A 17,953-nucleotide genomic window follows, 5' to 3' on the forward strand; every position below is an offset into this window, starting at 1 on the left:
GGAAAAGAGTTATTGATCTAGATAATTTTGGAAAACAGTGTTTTCGCTGGATGCTTAAGTCTAAGGCCAAAAAGATCTGTGTGTCAACACTGTACTATAGTTAGTAAATTAGTTTCTCATAGGGGTAAGACTTAGCAATTCTAAAACTATTTTACATGTTTACTAGGATTAAATAAATGAGTAAGTAAACTATGAGTAATGGGAGCCAGGTTTCACACTCTCAGAAGAAGTTACAAATAAATAAAAGAGGAAGTCGAGAATGAACCCCATGGTGCTGGATTAGAGTCAGAGATTATCATCTATCTATCTATCTATCTATCTATCATCTTCAGATAGATATACACATATGTATACACACATACTTATATTTTCCCCTATCTTTGATATCTTTTAGCTTTGATAGAGAAATAAATGTAGGTATGTGGGTATACATGGCTTAGGACGTATACATTTATTTCTTAACTTTGGCTTCTGAGAGGACCTAGAGGATGTGACCCTCAGTAACAATGAGCACACTCAGGACCCAGATCTTGCTTCTAGCACCATTCTCCAATGAAGGAAACCAGGACTTCTTGGAAAATTGGCTGACTCCAGGACTGGGGCATGGAGGATGAGCCTGCCTGGAGCATCTTATTAGTATTATATTAAGGAAGTGCTTGGGGTTCCCCGGGTGGCTCAGTCGGTTAAGCATCCGAATTCAGCTCAGGTCATGATCCCGTGGTTTGTGAGTTCGAGCCCCGCATCGGGCTTTGTGCTGACAGCTCAGAGCCTGGAGCCTGCTTCGGATTCTGTGTCTCCCTCTCTCTCTGCCCCTCCTCTGCTCATGCTCTGTCTCTCTTTGTCTCAAAAATAAATAAAAACATAAAAGAAATTATATTAAGGGAGTGCTGAAAAAGAGAGAGATGAAGAGGGATGGGATATTATATCCAAGGAAAAGAGGAGTCAAACTGAAAGGACATTAGTGGCCAAAGCTGGAACAATTTGAACCACCAAATAAATAAGTATAGTATTGGATTATAACTCAGAAAATAAAATAAATATCTATGAGTGCATACTGATATAAATAAATGATTGGATAAATAAATATATGGGGAGAAGGGACAAATATTACTTACAGAAGAATTTAAAATAATCTATGTGGATAATCTCCCTCCAGGAAATGGAGCTTAATTCTCCTCCCTTTGAGTAGGGGTTGGATTTAGTGACTTGCTTCCAACAGGCAGAGTGTGGGAAGGGGGAAAACAGAAACTTTATAATGGAGAAACCTGGTGGACCTCACCTTAGCCAGTGTAGAAGGTTAACCTCATCAGGGAGGAGTCATGTTATAGGATGTAATGAGAGGGACATTTGACCTCTGTGGTTTTCTTCCCCAACATCTACAAGCATCATCTAATCATCTAATCACAAAATAAGTCAAACCCCAAATGAAGGACATTCTACAAAATACCTCATCGGTACTCTTCAAATGTGTCAAAGTCAAGAAAAACAAGACTGGGAAAATGTTACAGACTAAAAGAGAGTAAGAAGATATGATGATTAAATACAATGTGGTATCCTGGATTGGACCCTGGAATCAAAAAAAAAAAAAAAAAAGGCAATATTGGAAAATCCAGTGAAATCTGAATAAAGCCTATATTTGACGCACTGTGCCAATGTTAATTTCTTAGTTTTGACAAATATGCTGTGGATATGACAGATGTTAATGTTAAAGAAGCTGAGTAGAGGGTATATGGAGACTCTCTGCTATCTGGGAAACTTTTCTCTAAATCTAAAATTGTTCCGAAATAAGTTTAAAAATCTGCTAGTTCACACACTGCTGATAGCCACTTAGAAGAGAAAAGTTGAGCAAACGTGAAACATTTGTGTGATATTGTGATTTATAATAAGAAATATATATTTGGTCTTCATTCTGCTTCTGGCACAAAGCTAAAACCCTTGGAATTTCCTAAGTGATAAGAGTGATAAAGGCGTCTTGATATTTATAACAAATCCCTTTCATGTTAATGTTTATGTTTATGAGTTTATGTTAATGAGGTGACTTTTGGAGAGCACCAAAGGATAAGGCTGGTTGCCAGCAGCCCCAACCATGCGATTAGGAGACTGGAACTTTCGGTACGCCCCCTCCCCGCCACCCCCACCCCCCCAACCTGCCGACCTCCCAGAGCGGAGGGAGTCTGGAAGTGGAGTCCAATCCCCAAAGGCCAATGATTTCATTCATTGTGCCTACGTCATGAAGGCTTCATAAAGACCCAAAAAGGATGGGGTTTAAAGAGCTTCAGGGTTGGTGAAACGCAGGAGGTGGCATGTCTAAGAAAGAACATGAGGGCTCTGCACCCCTTCCCACACGCCTTCCCCTATGTATCTCTTCCATCTGTCTCTTCTTGAGTTTTATTCTTTTATAATAAACTGGTAAACATAAATGTTTCTCTGAGTTCACTGAGCTGCTCCAGGATATTTATTGAACCCAAGGAGGGGGGTCTCTGGAGCCTCCAATTTACAGCCAGTTGGTCAGAAGTGCAGATGACAGTCTGGGTTGTGACTGACATCTGAAGTGGAGGGCATGTTGTGGGACCGAGCCCGTGACCTGTGGGACCTACCTGGAGGCAGATAGTGTCAGAAGTGAGTTAAAGTGTGTGACACCCAGACAGGGTCTGCTGAGCATTGGAGAACTGCTTGGTGGTGTTGGAAAAACACACACAAACACATATATTGGACTTACTATTGTAAACTAAAATTGATTGGTTTCTAAATTCGAAAACCCTTTTATTACTTCACCAGCGAAAAACCCAACAAACACGTGGCAGAAAAGATTTTCAAAATCACTCTTCTCGTTACAAATTATTACGAAGATCCTACTATTTAACAGCCTCATTTCAATAAAATTAACCATATTGACTACTAATTCTATTACCCTTACTAATAAGTCTGATCTTACTTAAGTTTTTATAAAATGGGACCACATGGGTGATATCCTATGCCATCTAAGCTGCCATAGATTGAAATAAGCTGACAGGAAGGAATGGATACATGATTTTCAACCCACTTATCTGTGGCCATGTAAAGTAAGAGGAAGGACACAGGGCCATATGGCTTAGCGATGTGATGGGTGGCGACTGGCCACTGGAATTGGAGAGTAACCCATCCTTACAAGGGAGGGGATGGATCCTTTGATTAAAATTCTAAGACTTAGGGTGCCTAGTTGGCTCAGTCAGTTAAGTGTCCGACTCTTGGTTTCGGCTCAGGTCATGATCTCACAGTTCATGAGTTCGAGACCTGTGTTGGGCTCTGTGCTGACAGCACGGAGCCCGCTTGGGATTCTCTCTCCCCCTCTCTCTCTGCCCCTCCTGTGTGCTCCTCCCTCTTTCTCAAAATAAATAAACTTTTAAAAATATTCTAAGACTTTCTCTGAATTTTTTTTCTCTATTATTTCTCTGAAGTAATAAGGAAACAGGAAAAAACCATTTTCTTTACATTTTTTTTTTTTTGGTTCATTGTGTTTATATTGTGTGTGGTTATTTTTAATTTCCACTTCCATGTATAGGAGGGAAACATTTTTATGCGTAGACGAAACTGGTAAGGGTAAGAATGCAAGGTCTGAAATCACACTTCAGAGTCTGAACCTGCCAACTGCTACTTGTTACTTTAAATTCTCTGTGCCCCAGTTGTGTCGTCTGTCAAATGGGACGATAGCAGCATTTTCTTCAATAGGGTCGCTACGAAGCCAAGTAAGATAATACATATAAGCTGTCAGAATACTGCCTCACACATAAGAGCTCACTGTATGCTCGTTATCATCATCATTTTTAGGGATTACAATGTTGATGACTTTTTATTACCATGGTGAAGAAAATGAAGTCTTAGGTAAATGCAACAAGGTGGGTTTGGTAGTTATTTCGGTGAAGAAATATGGGAACATTCAGCATAAAGCTTCATCCATTGGAAAGGTGCAGAGGTATCTTTTAGTTAGAGTTCTTAGCCCAGAGCTTCTGGGGATCTGAAAATCTCCAGCGACTGTACGCAAAATGGGAGTATTTGTGTGCATTTTCAGGCACAGACTCCAAATTTGACCAGATTCTCAAAGGAATCTGGGGCTTCCAAAATATTAGGAACTGCTGCTTTTGAGCCAGCACAGTCAAGGTTAAACAGCTCTGCCCCTGAAACACTTTCCCTCTCCTGGAGACCTGGGCAGGGATAGGATACAAATCCTTTGTCTTTCACGCCACACTCATCGCGCACTGGCTCTTTTATTCTTTGACCTTTTTGACATTTGCTGAATGCATAATGAGAGCTCTCTAATGTTCCAAACACTCTAAAATTTGGGGGTCATGGTTTGGGACATTAGAATAGCATTGGTTCCTGCATGAAACACACATTTACTAAACTTTGTGGCACCCCAAGAATTTCTTCATTCATTCATGCTGTAACTTTGGGAGAATCTGTGTGTGTGTGTGTGTGTGTGTGCGCGCGCGCGTGCGTGTGTGTGTGTACGTGCCCGTGCACATTAACATTCAGTCTTTCCCACCCCACTGTTGACACTTTCCCCCCACAAATGCCCACCTATCGGTCGACCTCTTTCTTCTTGCCATCAGCTTTGCAAACCTTCCGCATTTGTACTCATATGTCAACATGTTGTGTCAGAGCCATTTCCAATTTTTTTGAAGTCCAAGATAAATGCAGAAAGAACTTGCACTGTGGCTGAACTCTCCCTAACTTCTTGAAAGGAAAATGTCTGTGTGGCATGACTTTTTCCATCACTTAATCCAACTGTGCACTCCCACAATAAGAAAAATCCGAAACCTAGCAGGCTTACGACGCCTGGATCCGGTCAGTGGCAAGTGGCTGTTCAGGGCCACACAAGTGAGGTCCGAGGGCCCAGCCAGACTACCTCTAGCCTTCGGTGTGTCCACCAAAGCGAGGGCTCCATCTTTCGCTGGAATCCCAGTTTTGTTGCCACTATTCTGTGAGACAGTAGTCTTATGGGAATGATTCTACGGGTCTCGGTTCCCTTGCTGTCATTTATTTATTGTATCCGAGGTTTGCAGAAATTTGTAAGCATGTGTTTAAAATTCCGGTTGACTTTCATCTCCCTTCTCAGTGCTGGCAGGCTCCAACGGTAACAACTGAATCTTCGGGTGACCTTTCCAGTGTATAATTTAGATCTAGGAAGCATCACAGTAATGAATCTGGATTCTCGAAGTTTATAAATGAAAGACAAACTATTTATAAACAAATAATAAAACCAATCAAAATGAGGTTTTGTTTTGTTTTGTTTTTAACAGGAAGAAACTCCAGAAATGTCATATAGTGCTTCATTTTACAGATTAAAAAGCTGAGGATGATGGGGCACCTGGGTGGCTCAGTCGGTTAAACCTCTGACTCGTGCCCTGTCTGTCTCTCTCTCTGTTTCTCCCTCGAAAATAAATAATAATCACTAAAAAAATATTTTTTTTAAGCTGAGGATGCCATCTACAAAATGAAAAGGCAGCCTACTGAATGGAAGAAAATATTTGCAAATCGTATATCTGCTAAAGGGTTAATATACAAAATGTATTTAAAAAAAAAAAAAAAACACCTCACACAGGAGCACCTGGGTGGCTCACTCGGTTAAGCCTCAGATTTTGGCTCAGGTCATGATCTCGTGGTTCGTGAGTTTGAGCCCCGCATCGGGCTATGTGCTCACAACTCAGAGCCTGGAGCCTGCTTGGGATTCTGTGTCTCACTCTCTCTCTGCCCCTCCCGCCCTCCGCCTCTCAAAAATGAACATTAAAAAATTTAAAAAATACTCCCAAAACTCAATCGCAAAACACTAGCAATTCAATTTAAACAATGGGCAGAGGATCTGAATAGACATTTTCCCAAAGAAGACGTACAGATGGGGCGCCTGGGTGGCGCAGTCGGTTAAGCGTCCGACTTCAGCCAGGTCACGATCTCACGGTCCGTGAGTTCGAGCCCCGCGTCGGGCTCTGGGCTGATGGCTCGGAGCCTGGAGCCTGTTTCCGATTCTGTGTCTCCCTCTCTCTCTGCCCCTCGCCCGTTCATGCTCTGTCTCTCTCTGTCCCAAAAATAAATAAACGTTGAAAAAAAAAATTAAAAAAAAAAAAAAAGAAGACGTACAGATGGACAAGAGGTACCTGAAAAGATGCTCAATATCACTCACCATCAGGGAAATGCAAATCAAAGCTACAATGAGATGTTACCTCACACCCGTTAGAGTGGTTATTGTCAAAAAGACAAGAAATAACAGGTGTCGGTAGGGCTACAGAGAAGAGGAGACCCTCGTGTACTGTTGGTGGGAATGCAAACTGCTGCAGCCACTATGGAAAATAGTATGGAGGTTCCTCAAAAAAGTAAAACAGAAATTCCATATGATCCAGCAATTCCACTTGAGTATTTATCTAACAAAAATTAAAATACTACCTTGAGAAGATACGTGCACCTCCCTGTCATTGTGGCATTATTTTCGATGGGCTAAGACATGGAAAGACCTGAGCGTCCATTGATGGATGAATGATAAAGAAAACGCTGTGTATATGCCGTGAAATACTATTCAGCCATAACAAAGAATGAAATCTTGCCATTTGCAGTAACATGGATGGAATTTGAGGGCAATAAACGAGGCTAAGTGAAATGGGTCAGACAGAGAAAGAAAAATGCTGTATAATCTTACTTATATGTGGAATCTTAAAAAAAACAGAACAACCCAGTTCACAGATACAGAGAACAGATTGGGTGTAGGGGAGGGGCCAAACGGTGAAGGAGATCAAAAGGCAAAAGCTTCCAGGTATAAAATAAGTCACTGGGATGTAACGGACAGCGTGGTGACTATAGTTAATATTGTATTGCCTATTTTAAAGTTCCTAAGAGAATAAAAAAAAAAAAAAAAGGGGGCGCCTGGGTGGCTCAGTCGGTTAAGCGTCCGACTTCAGCCAGGTCACGATCTCACGGTCCGTGAGTCCGAGCCCCGCGTCGGGCTCTGGGCTGATGGCTCAGAGCCTGGAGCCTGTTTCCGATTCTGTGTCTCCCTCTCTCTCTGCCCCTCCCCCGTTCATGCTCTGTCTCTCTCTGTCCCAAAAATAAATAAACGTTGAAAAAAAAATAAAAATAATAAAAAAAAAATAAATAAAGTTCCTAAGAGAATTGATCTGAAAAGTTCTCATCACAAGAAAAAAATCCTGTAACAAGGTTATGATGACAGATATTACCGAGACTTCTTGTGGTCATCATTCTACTGTCTGTACAAATACGAAATCATAGGCTTGTACCCCTGAAACTAATATAATGTTGGATGTCAATTGCACTTCGGTTTTGTTTTGTTTTTGTTTTTTTTAAGGAAGAAGAAAAAAGGCTGAGTCCCGAAGTTACCCTGTGGCATTTTAACATGCAACACAGAAGCTGGGCTCCAAGTAAGCGGGCACTAAGTGCTTGTTGAATGAATATTTGTGATGAAGTGACTTGGCATAAGAAAGAGTCTCCAAGTGCCTGGCACTTAGAGCTTAATAATAAGACCTATCAATGGAAACTCAGCGGAGTACCATTAAGCCCAGGGACCCAACTCTCCACAAACCAACCCATCTCACTGTGAAATATGACTGCAGTGTTCACTTTCTTCTTTCTTAAAATGTTTATTTATTTATGTTTGAGAGTGAGAGAGAGAGAGAGAGAGCACACCCAGGGGAGGGGTGGGGGGGGGTGAGGCACACAGAATCCCAAGCAGGCTCCATGCCATCCAGGCAGAGTCCAAAGTGGGGCTCCAACTCACTAACCCTGAGATCACTAACCCTGAGAGCATGACCTGGGTAGAAATCAAGAGTCGGAGGCTTAACCGACTGAGCCACCCAGGCGGCCCTCGCTTTCCTTTCTGGACACAGCAGTGCTGCAGCAGAATGCCAAACAAGACCAGCCCCTCGCTGCTATGCCTGCTACCCTTTCCACGAGCTAATTGGCAGGTGTACTTCTGCTCACAGTGGCTGACCTTGACTGGGGCATTCTGACCCTCTTCGAAGTAGTCGTTTCTTTCCCCCCCGATCATCATCAGAGCTCCGGTGCCCCACCCAAACCCCTGAGTGCTCAAAAGGTGGGCTTTCGAGGCCCCCAGTCTGTTCTGGGAGTGGTGGGGAATCAGTCTGATCCCAAGCCACTGCCGCCTGCCCAGGTCCCCATTTTACAGCTACTCCCCATATGCACCGAGCCCCAGGATTTTGCCCTTGGCCTTACATGTCTCACCGTTTTGACAAGAAGATGATGCTGGTCGCAAATCTGGATACGTTTTCTCGGCAGGGTTTATGTCCCTAATGAGGTTGCAAAAGAAAAGTCGGGGATCCAAGATTGCGTTGGAAATCCCACTTGCTAACCCAGATGTGGTAATAATATTTGATATTAACTCAACCAAGCCTTCCACGGTTGTTAAAAATCATGGGCACGTCCAGGGGGTTATTATTTCTCATTTCATCTGGGGATTTGGGGAAACTCTTTTTTTTTTTTTTTTTTTTTAATATTTTCCCTTTGACCGGTAACCTGGTTTGTGGAGTATTCGAACTTCCCGTTTCTGGTTTTTGCACAATCCATGCATTTCCCCAGTCGTTAGCATCTCCAATAAACAGTGGGAGAAGATAGGCCAACGAGAAGCTCACATCAGCCCACTTTGTCTTTAAGGCAGCTCTTATAAAAGATTTCAAGGGAGAAAATGCTAAAATGATTGGCAAAAATGAGGTTTGGGGTTTCTGCGGATTTGAATTGGTATGCTTTTCCTGTGTCCTACTAGAAAGGATAATAAGATTTAATTTGGATTTTGGCGTCAAGAGACCAGCAACTAGCTTTGGGATTATTACAGGCTCTTTTAGGAGATTAATTGAAGATACTTACTTGGGCCAAGGGAGAATCTGGTCCCTATGTTTTAAAGACACTCTCCTTTGTAACTAATTGCACTTAAAAGATGAAAATGTGCTTTCATCTATTGATAAATTAGTGCAACTTAATTTTTTTTCCCATTAAAAAATCCTGTGACATTTTTGCAAAACAATGCTTTTCACTTTTGATAGGCTCTGAGGGCTCAGGTTTGTTTCAGTCCCCCTTTGTTTGTTTGGAGACAGACCATGTCTTTGACGTCGCGAATGCATGTTCAACGCGAAGCAAAGGCTGGAGCTATTTGGAAGTCCAGAATTTTGCAGTATTTGGAAAGCCTGAGTTTTTTTTCAAATGTAAGAGTGTTTTGAAACGCTGAATTTACTTGGCTTAGAAAATCCAAGGACTAAGTTTGTATTTAGGCATCACTGGCTCCACCTTCGGCAGCCCTGGGTCCTGGACAGAAACCAGGGGAACCATGTGACTCTGGGAGAGCGTCGGGCTGGCACCAGGCTCAGTTTCCATAACCTCAGGGCAAGGTGAGGAAGAGCTGAGCGTCTGAATCGGCCACAGAATGTGAAATGGAAAATCTAATGCTGGCTCTGCCCCTGCCCCTGAGGAAAATATGCAGAGAGCACAGAGAGTCATTGCCCCAAGGGGCTATTCCTTGCCTTGGAGACAAAGTCCAAGAGTGCTTTATTTTTAAGGGTCTAAAATAAGTTCACAGTCGTGCGAGGGAGATGATCTGAATGCAGATCTTTCGTTCAGCTTCTCTGCATGTATCACAGGCCCGAGCGTGGCACTTGGTAGGTCGTGGCTGTGCAACGAAAGCTCTTTCTGACTTCCGGTATTAAAGATCCGGAACGTTATAAAATGTCTTGTTTTTCAGATCCTGTTAAGAATCGCAAGAAGGTATGAATTTGAAGCGATTCTCTAAGGGACAAGTTTCTATCTGGGGGGGAGATGAACGTCCATGCGGTTTGGTTGCTTCTCAGGTCCCACGGCACGTGCAGTATATAATCCATAAAATACACATGTACAACAATATTGGGTTTATTTCTCAATACCCTGCTCGGGAACAAAAGGACAAATGGTCTGGTGTTAGGAACTGTGCCGAGGAACAATGTGGATAATATTTTTACTGTAGTTTATACCAGCCTTTGTCTTCGTGGGGAAAACATTCTATTTGCTTTCTTTTATGACTGCCAGCAGGGTGTCTTGGAGAGAACAATATCTTCAGAGTTTTCAGGGCTGGGGAATCCAAGAGCATAAGTAAGGCCAGGAGCTTTGTCAGAACTAACTGCTCCCTGTGCCTCATAAAACTGCTATCTACATCAATCTATGTTTATTTTTTCCTCCTGCTTTTTAATTTGCTTAATGGACTTCAGCTGAAAACTTTCCTCAATGTCTGAGGAAAGTAAAGTCTAATAAACCCCTAAGGACTTAGCAAGCATAGTTCAGCGCTTTTGGATTATTTTGTCTGACTTTCATCTTTGCTGCTGCAGAAACAATGGCCGTGGAGGACCTTGAACCTCACCCCGAAGATTGGAGCCTGGGAAGCAATAAACCAGATAAGTCACGCTTCCCTGCTCTCTGTTCTCCTTCTCTGCTGTGCCGTTCTCCTGACTCCCCTGGTCTGTCTCTGCCTCTTTCGGTCCTCCTCCTCCTCCTCCTCCTCCTCCTCCTCCTCTTCTCCCCCTCCTCCTCTTTTTGGTGCAATTTTATCTCCAGTTTCATATCATTTGCTTTTTCTGCACTTTCTTTGACTTAATCATAAGCCAGAAAATGACATAGCCTAACTTTTCAGCTCACTGCACCAAGGGCTATAAGGGTTCAGCACGATGAAGGAGATGTTTCTGATGTCTGCAAGAAGCTCATACTCTGGTGGAGATGAGCTCTGGACGTGTCGGGGGTGGTGAAAGGAGAAATATCATTTGTTGGGGGATCAGGGAAAGCTATGCTGAGAGAGGTAGGATTCGCTGATGATGCGACGCGAGGTTTTGATGGCAAGACTGAAGGCTGAAGTAGCTGATGTTCTAGAGTTGGATATTCGATCACCTTCGTGAGAAACCATTGGCTAACTGGCTAAACATCCAGACTATTGGGTTTAGCAGCCAGGTGCACTCAAGCAACATTTTTGGGTAGGGACCCAGGAATCTGTATATTCAGCAAATGCTTTCATGGTTCATGAGAAGTTTGCAGAATCACCGACTAAAGCAGTAGGGAGCCTTGAAATTCATAAATCAAAAAAAATTATTTTCTTTTCTTTTTTTTTAATTTTATTTTTTAATTTAAAAAAAATGTACATCCAAATTAGTTAGCATATAGTGCAACAATGATTTCAGGAGTAGATTCCTTAGTAGATTCCTTACCCATTTAGCCCACACCCCCTCCCACAACCCCTCCGGTAACCCTCCGTTTGTTCTCCATATTTAAGAGTCTCTTATGTTTTGTCCCCCTCCCTGTTGTTATATTATTTTTGTTTCCTTTCCCTTATGTTCATCTGTTTTGTCTCTTAAAGTCCTCATCTGAGGGAAGTCATATGATTTTTGTCTTTCTCTAATTTCACTTAGCATAATACCCTCCAGTTCCATCCACGTAGCTGCAAATGGCAAGATTTCATTCTTTTTGATTGCCGAGTAATACTCCATTGTATATATATACACCATGTCTTCTTTATCCATTCATCCATCGAGGGACATTTGGTCTCGTTCCATACTTTAGCTATTGTCGATAGTGTTGCTATAAACACGGGGGTACATGTGTCCCTTCGCAACAGCACACTTGTATCCCTTGGATAAATACCTACTAGTGCAATTGCTGGGTCGTAGGGGAGTTCTGTTTTTAATTTTTTGAGGAACCTCCATACTGTTTTCCCGAGTGGCTGCACCAGCTTGCATTCCCCAAATTTCTTTTATTTTTAAACTTTCTTCTGATGCTTACTCTTTTACTTTTTAAATTTTTTAATTTATTTTTTTAATGTTTATTTATCTGAGACAGAGAGAGTGCACATGAACAGGGGAGGAGCAGAGAGAGAGGGAGAGAGAACCTCAAGCAGGCTCTATACCCCTACTCTGTCTTTTAAAAGCTGCGTATTTTAGGGGCACCTGGGTGGCTCAGTCAGTTAAGCATCCAACTCTTGGTTTCTGCTCAGGTCGTGATCTCATGGTTCGTGGGATTGAGCCCCTCCTCGAGCTCTGATAGTGCAGAGCATGCTTGGAATTTTCTCTCTCCCTCTCACTCTACACCTCCCCCACTTTCTCTCTCTCTCTCTCTCTCTCTCTCTCTCTCTCTAAGTAAATCAATAACCTTAAAAAAATGAAAGCAGTTGGGGCGCCTGGGTGGCGCAGTCGGTTAAGCGTCCGACTTCAGCCAGGTCACGATCTCGCGGTCCGTGAGTTCGAGCCCCGCGTCAGGCTCTGGGCTGATGGCTCAGAGCCTGGAGCCTGTTTCCGATTCTGTGTCTCCCTCTCTCTCTGCTCCTCCCCCGTTCATGCTCTGTCTCTCTCTGTCCCAAAAATAAATAAAACGTTGAAAAAAAAAAAATGAAAGCAGCATAGTTTAATGGGTAAATATGATTATTTTACACTTATTGTATTTATCAACACATTTGGGCTACTTCCTACGACTTTTCTCGTACCACGTTTTTTCTTTTTTCTTTTTTCTCTTCTCTTTTCTTTTTTTTTTTTTTTTTCTTCTAACTTTCCTGACATCGGTTGAATTGTTAAAGGTTTTTTGTTGTTGTTATTGTTGGTGGTGGTGGTTTTGGGTCTGCTTTTTTGCCCTCTTCGTTTGCTTAAATATTACAGCTTATAATGTTTCGTTTTTAGGTAAAATTCGTTTAACTTTATTTTACATTTCCCCAGTGATATCTTAAGTTATCCAGTGCCTCTGTCTTCCTCCCAAACAGGACAAGTGCTATTAGTAGGCTGGCATGTTTCGTATATGTTCCATCTTACCCCCTATCTTCATATTGTTGCCATCTGAATTTCAGGGCTACCTCTTCAAAAGCAAAATACAATAAGGACACCTGGCTGGCTGTCAGTTACGCATCTGACCTCGGCTCAGGTCGTGATTTCCTGCTTCCTGAGTTCCAGCCCACATCGGGCTCTCTGCAGTCAGCACCGAGCCCATTTCGGATCCTCTGTCCCCCTCTCCCTACCCCTCCCCCACTTGCGTGTTTTCTGTTTCCCTCAAAATAAATAAACTACAAAGATTATTAATATTTAATTAACAGTAGTGAGCTCTATCAACTTATTTTACTCGTACTTTTCTTGCTGAAGCCTATGTTCCTTAAAACCTCAGGAAGGCTCTGTAGGTAGTCAATTTTCTGAGCGTTTGTGCTCGAAAATGACTTTATTTGGCCCTCAGGACTGAACGATCCTTTATCCTGGTGTGACTGACAGTTGCTTTCTCCAGCACTTTGAGGAAATTATGCCACTGTCTTTCGATAGCTGTTGTTGGTGAGGTATTTGCTATTAATAGCAGACAAGGGTTAATGCGGTCTCCATGATCTTCCCTACTGGTGTTCGTAATCTCTCCTTTTGAGTGTGGCTGCTTGCTTCTAATCGATAGACTATGGCCAGGGAGATGAGATATCACTGCTGGGATTGTGGTATGTTGTGTAAGACTGCCTTGCTAGCAGACTGGCTCCAGAGTCGGGTGCTCCTTGCTGCTTTGAAGAAACAAGTAACTGTGAATCTAACAATTGCAGGAAAAAGAACTCTGTGGACAACTTGAGTGGTTTTGGAAGTAAACCCTTCCCCAGTTGAGCCTCCAGATGAGAACCCAGCCCCGGCTGACACCTTGACTGCAGCCTCACCAAGAACCTAGGTAAGCTGTATCCTGACTCCTAACCCATAGGAACTGTGAGATAAAGAAATGCACGTGGCTTTAAGCTGCCAAACGTGTATCAATTTTTTATGTAGCGTAGGAAACAACTATATCACCCACCTGTTACTCATCTGTAGGAAATTCATCATATTTCTCTTAAACCTTCTAAAATTTGTCTCTTTGATAATCTGCAGTTTCACTACGAAGTGTCTAGGTACAGTTTGATTTTATCCTTTCCACACTTGGCATGCACTACATAAATGAGGACTCTTTTTTCCTTCAACTCAGGAAAATCCTCAGCCGTTGGTTCTTCAGAAATTGCCACTCTACCATCCTGTATATTCTCTGCTTCTGGAACTCCTATTATGTCCTTTGGGGAGGGTTACCTGGATTCTCTTCTGTATTTCCCGTTTCTTTGTCTGCCCGTGATTCACTCTGGAGCGCTGAGAATAATATTACAGTACTATTCCTTTCTGTAGCTGTGACACATCTGATATTTATTATCCCTTCTGTTTAGGTTAAAATTTTGGTTTATGTATTTTTGCTTGGGTTCTAATATTTGCCTTTTGTAAGCTCCCCTGTCCTGGATTCAAGTATTTCTGGTTTTGTTTCTTTGTTTCATAATGTCTTGCTCTTGGTTTAGCTCTCTTGGAAAGACGTGTGTGCATGTTTTCCTTTCCCCATGTTAGCGCCTCCATCTGGATAGTTTATTATTGTCTCTGCCCCTCACGGTTTCTGATTTGGAACCATTTCTTCTTTCGGTGTGTCAAGTGGGGATTTGACAGCTCCTGTTTCTACCCCAACTAGGGCTTCCTTACTTTGAGATCATAAAGTTGCCTCAAATCTCCTCTCACCCCATCAGGTAGCAGCTCTGTGCAGCTTAACAGCTTAGCATGGAGACCCCATCCAAAATGGGGAGCCCCAACTTAGACACTGATTTCATGCATGTTTCAATCATGAACCCCACTATAGTGCTTTGTATTCTGTTGTATTCATGACCTGCCCATGGATTCATTTATCTGATTTTTTATTATGGTTATGATTTTTAAAATCAGCTTATTTTAACCTGTTGATGCTGCATGTTTGGAATACAGGCAGGAGACTAACGTGTGTAATCACAACACTGTTGGCGATTTCTGGCATTGCTAACATTAAATTTTCTTACTGTCCTATTCGGTTAGGATAGAATATTTGCATAGCACCTTTGAGTCGCTGACCAAACCCTCCTTTGCCATTGTGTTTAGAGAGAATATATGAAAAGCACTTGTTAGGTTATGATGCACCTTGTTAGGTTATAGTTAGTGTTATCAGAGATCATCAACTACCTTCATAGGCAGATGTGATATCAGATTAAATTTGCTTTAAAAGATACACACACACACACACACACACACATTTATGTTATTTATTTATGTTATTTATGTTTATGCTTATTTATTTTTATTATTTATCATATTTATTCAATATATATAATATATATTTCAAAGTAGTACATACAAGCAGGAAGAAGAAGTTATGAAAGCATTAAGGTGTTTTGAGCTACAGAAGCAGTATAAGATCAGAGTCAATGCAGGATACAGGATAAGAGGCAGCTGGAAGCAGGGCTCTGGGACTAAGACCAAACAAGGCTCTGGCTGGATTTGAAACCCAGCTCTTTTCCTTGCTTCTTGCACAATCATGGGTTCTCTGTGCCTGAGTTTCCTCATCTTTAAAGTGGGGAGAAGAGTAGAATCTTCTTTTAGAGTTGTGGTGAGGATCAAGTGAGTCAATCCATGGGATGTGTCCAGATATTTTCTGGCATGCAGTCAGTGCTCAGGAAAGGCCAACCAATATTATCAGAACTGTAAAGTTTATTGAATTGGCAGTTTCGAAGAGGCTAATAGTCTTTCGGATGTGTAGGAGCTGGTGTTATCTGTTAAAAGGAATCAGTCTGTTTGTGATGGTTTATTTTATGTGTCAACTTGACTGGGCCATGGGGTACTCAGATATTTGATCAGACATTGTTCTGTTTGGGTCTGTGAGTGCTTTTCTGGATGTCGTTAACATTTGAATTGGTAGACTGAATAACCCAGATGCCCCTCCCCCCAGTGTGGCTGGGCTTCGTCCAATCAGTTGAAGATCTAAATAGAACACAAGGACTGAGTAAGAACTCCCCTTGTCTAACCGCCTTGAGTTGGGACATCAGGTTTGTCCTGCCTTTAGACTTGAATTGAGACATCAGTTCTTGGTTCCCAAGCCTGCTGGTCTTTGGACTAGAATTTACACCAGGGGCTCTCCTGGGTGTCCAGTTTGTTGACTGCAGATCTGGGGACTTAGCCTCCATAACTGCACATGCCAGTTTCGTATTTTCTAGATATCTCCTATTAATTCTGTCTCTCTGGAGAACCCTAACACACTCTTTCTCTTCTAGCTGGGCTTTGTGTGTATGTAGGTGTGGTAAGATTGTGTCTCGCATTACCTTCAGTCTTGAGTTTTGACCACATTGATGTTGTAAGACACTAACTTCGACACCTACAGGCCAGATGACATCGTCTTACAAAAATGGAGTCCAACACAATCACAAAGGGTTCATCTTGTGTGTGATGTATTCTCTTCCGTCCCCTAACTTCAGACTTCAAGTACGAGGCGGTGTTGGTCTGAGTCCTTCCAAGCCTGTTCTCCCTGACACTAGATCTGCTTCTCACGTATTGTTCTCCTCCCCCTGAACTCTTTCATCTCAGTTTCTGGACTCAGGGAGTCCAGATGTTTTATTCTGTCGTACATTTGTAAACTCCTAAAAGCAAACCTTGCCTTTGGGGACATCGAGACTGCTCAGTGGCTGCCTTCATCTCATAGGAATGAGGCTCCCGGCCTTTGCCCTTCCCCAGACCTTGGCGCCACGTCCTCAGGAAAATTTTGGAGTAAACAAATCCTTCCTGTACTGTAATTATTCAACTCCACAATATTTGCTCTTTCCAAAATACACTTCTGTTTCTAACTGACTCTTTTGCTTTTATCTTACTTTACACCAGTGGTTCTCAACCTTTTTTGGAGTTGTCTCCTCAGAATCTGACGAAAACCATGGGCCTCGGAGAATGTATATTCACGCATAAACATGCAAACATGCACAGGGAATTCACTCCCAAACCTCCGTGTGGACCTGCCGTAAGAATCCCCACATCAGATGGCTGTCAAAACACTTGTAACTTGGCAAAACCTGGCTCATTTCTGCATTTCCAGGGAAGCTGAAATCATTCTACTGCCGTGGACTCCCCTGTCCCAGTGGGTTATAAATAAGATCCTGAGGTGTCTGTTTCTGTGGAAAATGTTTCACTGCCGGTTAACTACTAACTGAAAAAGGCCAGAAATAGACTTTTTGAAAGCGAAAATACACTTGTCATCTCATTCCTTAAGAAACTATTTCACTAACTGACAGGTAAATGTGCTGAACTTAACACGTCTTCATCATGGGTTTTATCATTTCAAAGAGAAACTCAGACTTACTCAAAATCCTGATAATACAACGTCCCCATCGAAAACACACAAAAGGCTTACTTCTGTGGCATTTCCTTATTTTCCTTCAGAAAGCATGATTAAAAAAATATATTTGATGTTCTCTTGTCAGTGTGTTCTTTGAAATAGGTAGATTTTGACCATGGGGGAGGGAAAGGGTAAAAAAAAGTTACAGAGAGGAAGGGAGGCAAGCCATAAGAGACTCATAAATACTGAGAACAAACTGAGGGTTGATGGGGGGTAGGGGAGAGAGGGGAAAGTGGGTGATGGGCATTGAGGAGGGCACCTGTTGGGATGAGCACTGGGTGTTGTATGGAAACCACTTTGACAATAAGTCACATTTAATTAACAAAAAAAAGAAATAGGTAGACTTTGACTCATTGCCAGGAATATTGTTTTCCTAGACACATAAAGTCATTTTATCTCAGATGTTTTCCTCCAAATGTCTTATAGCAATACACATTTCTAGAGGAACTCATTAATTTGAAATACACCTTGAACAAGGAGTTGATAGATGGTGCATTTATTAATTTCATTTCCTTTGCTCTTTCATGTTATCTGGAGTGGAGGCTCAGGAAACTGACCACCACATTGGTGAAAAATGCTGGTTTAAAGGATGCTGCGATCATATTCATCCTCTGTGGTCAAATGTTGCCAAGTCTGGAGATAGACAATCATGGTTGATCAGAATCTTAAAGACAGTATCCTTATCTGGAAAGCACAGATGAGGTAGAATCATCTAGTAGAAGACTTTCTTGCTGTCTTACCACCACCTCATTCCCTTCCA

General features: G+C 42.2%; 1 long non-coding RNA gene across 1 annotated transcript; it reads left to right on the forward strand.

Moving 5' to 3' along the window:
• Positions 1 to 10,161: 10,161 nt before the first annotated feature.
• Positions 10,162 to 17,180, forward strand: LOC147579445 (uncharacterized). The gene is made up of 3 exons (XR_015253951.1): positions 10,162 to 12,168; positions 12,397 to 13,674; positions 16,686 to 17,180. It is a non-coding gene; the product is annotated as an uncharacterized LOC147579445 (long non-coding RNA).
• Positions 17,181 to 17,953: the final 773 nt, after the last annotated feature.

Source organism: Puma concolor, chromosome B4 (genome assembly GCF_028749965.1).
Source record: "Puma concolor isolate L17-30 chromosome B4, mPumCon1.1.hap2, whole genome shotgun sequence".
Lineage (NCBI taxonomy): Eukaryota > Metazoa > Chordata > Mammalia > Carnivora > Felidae > Puma > Puma concolor.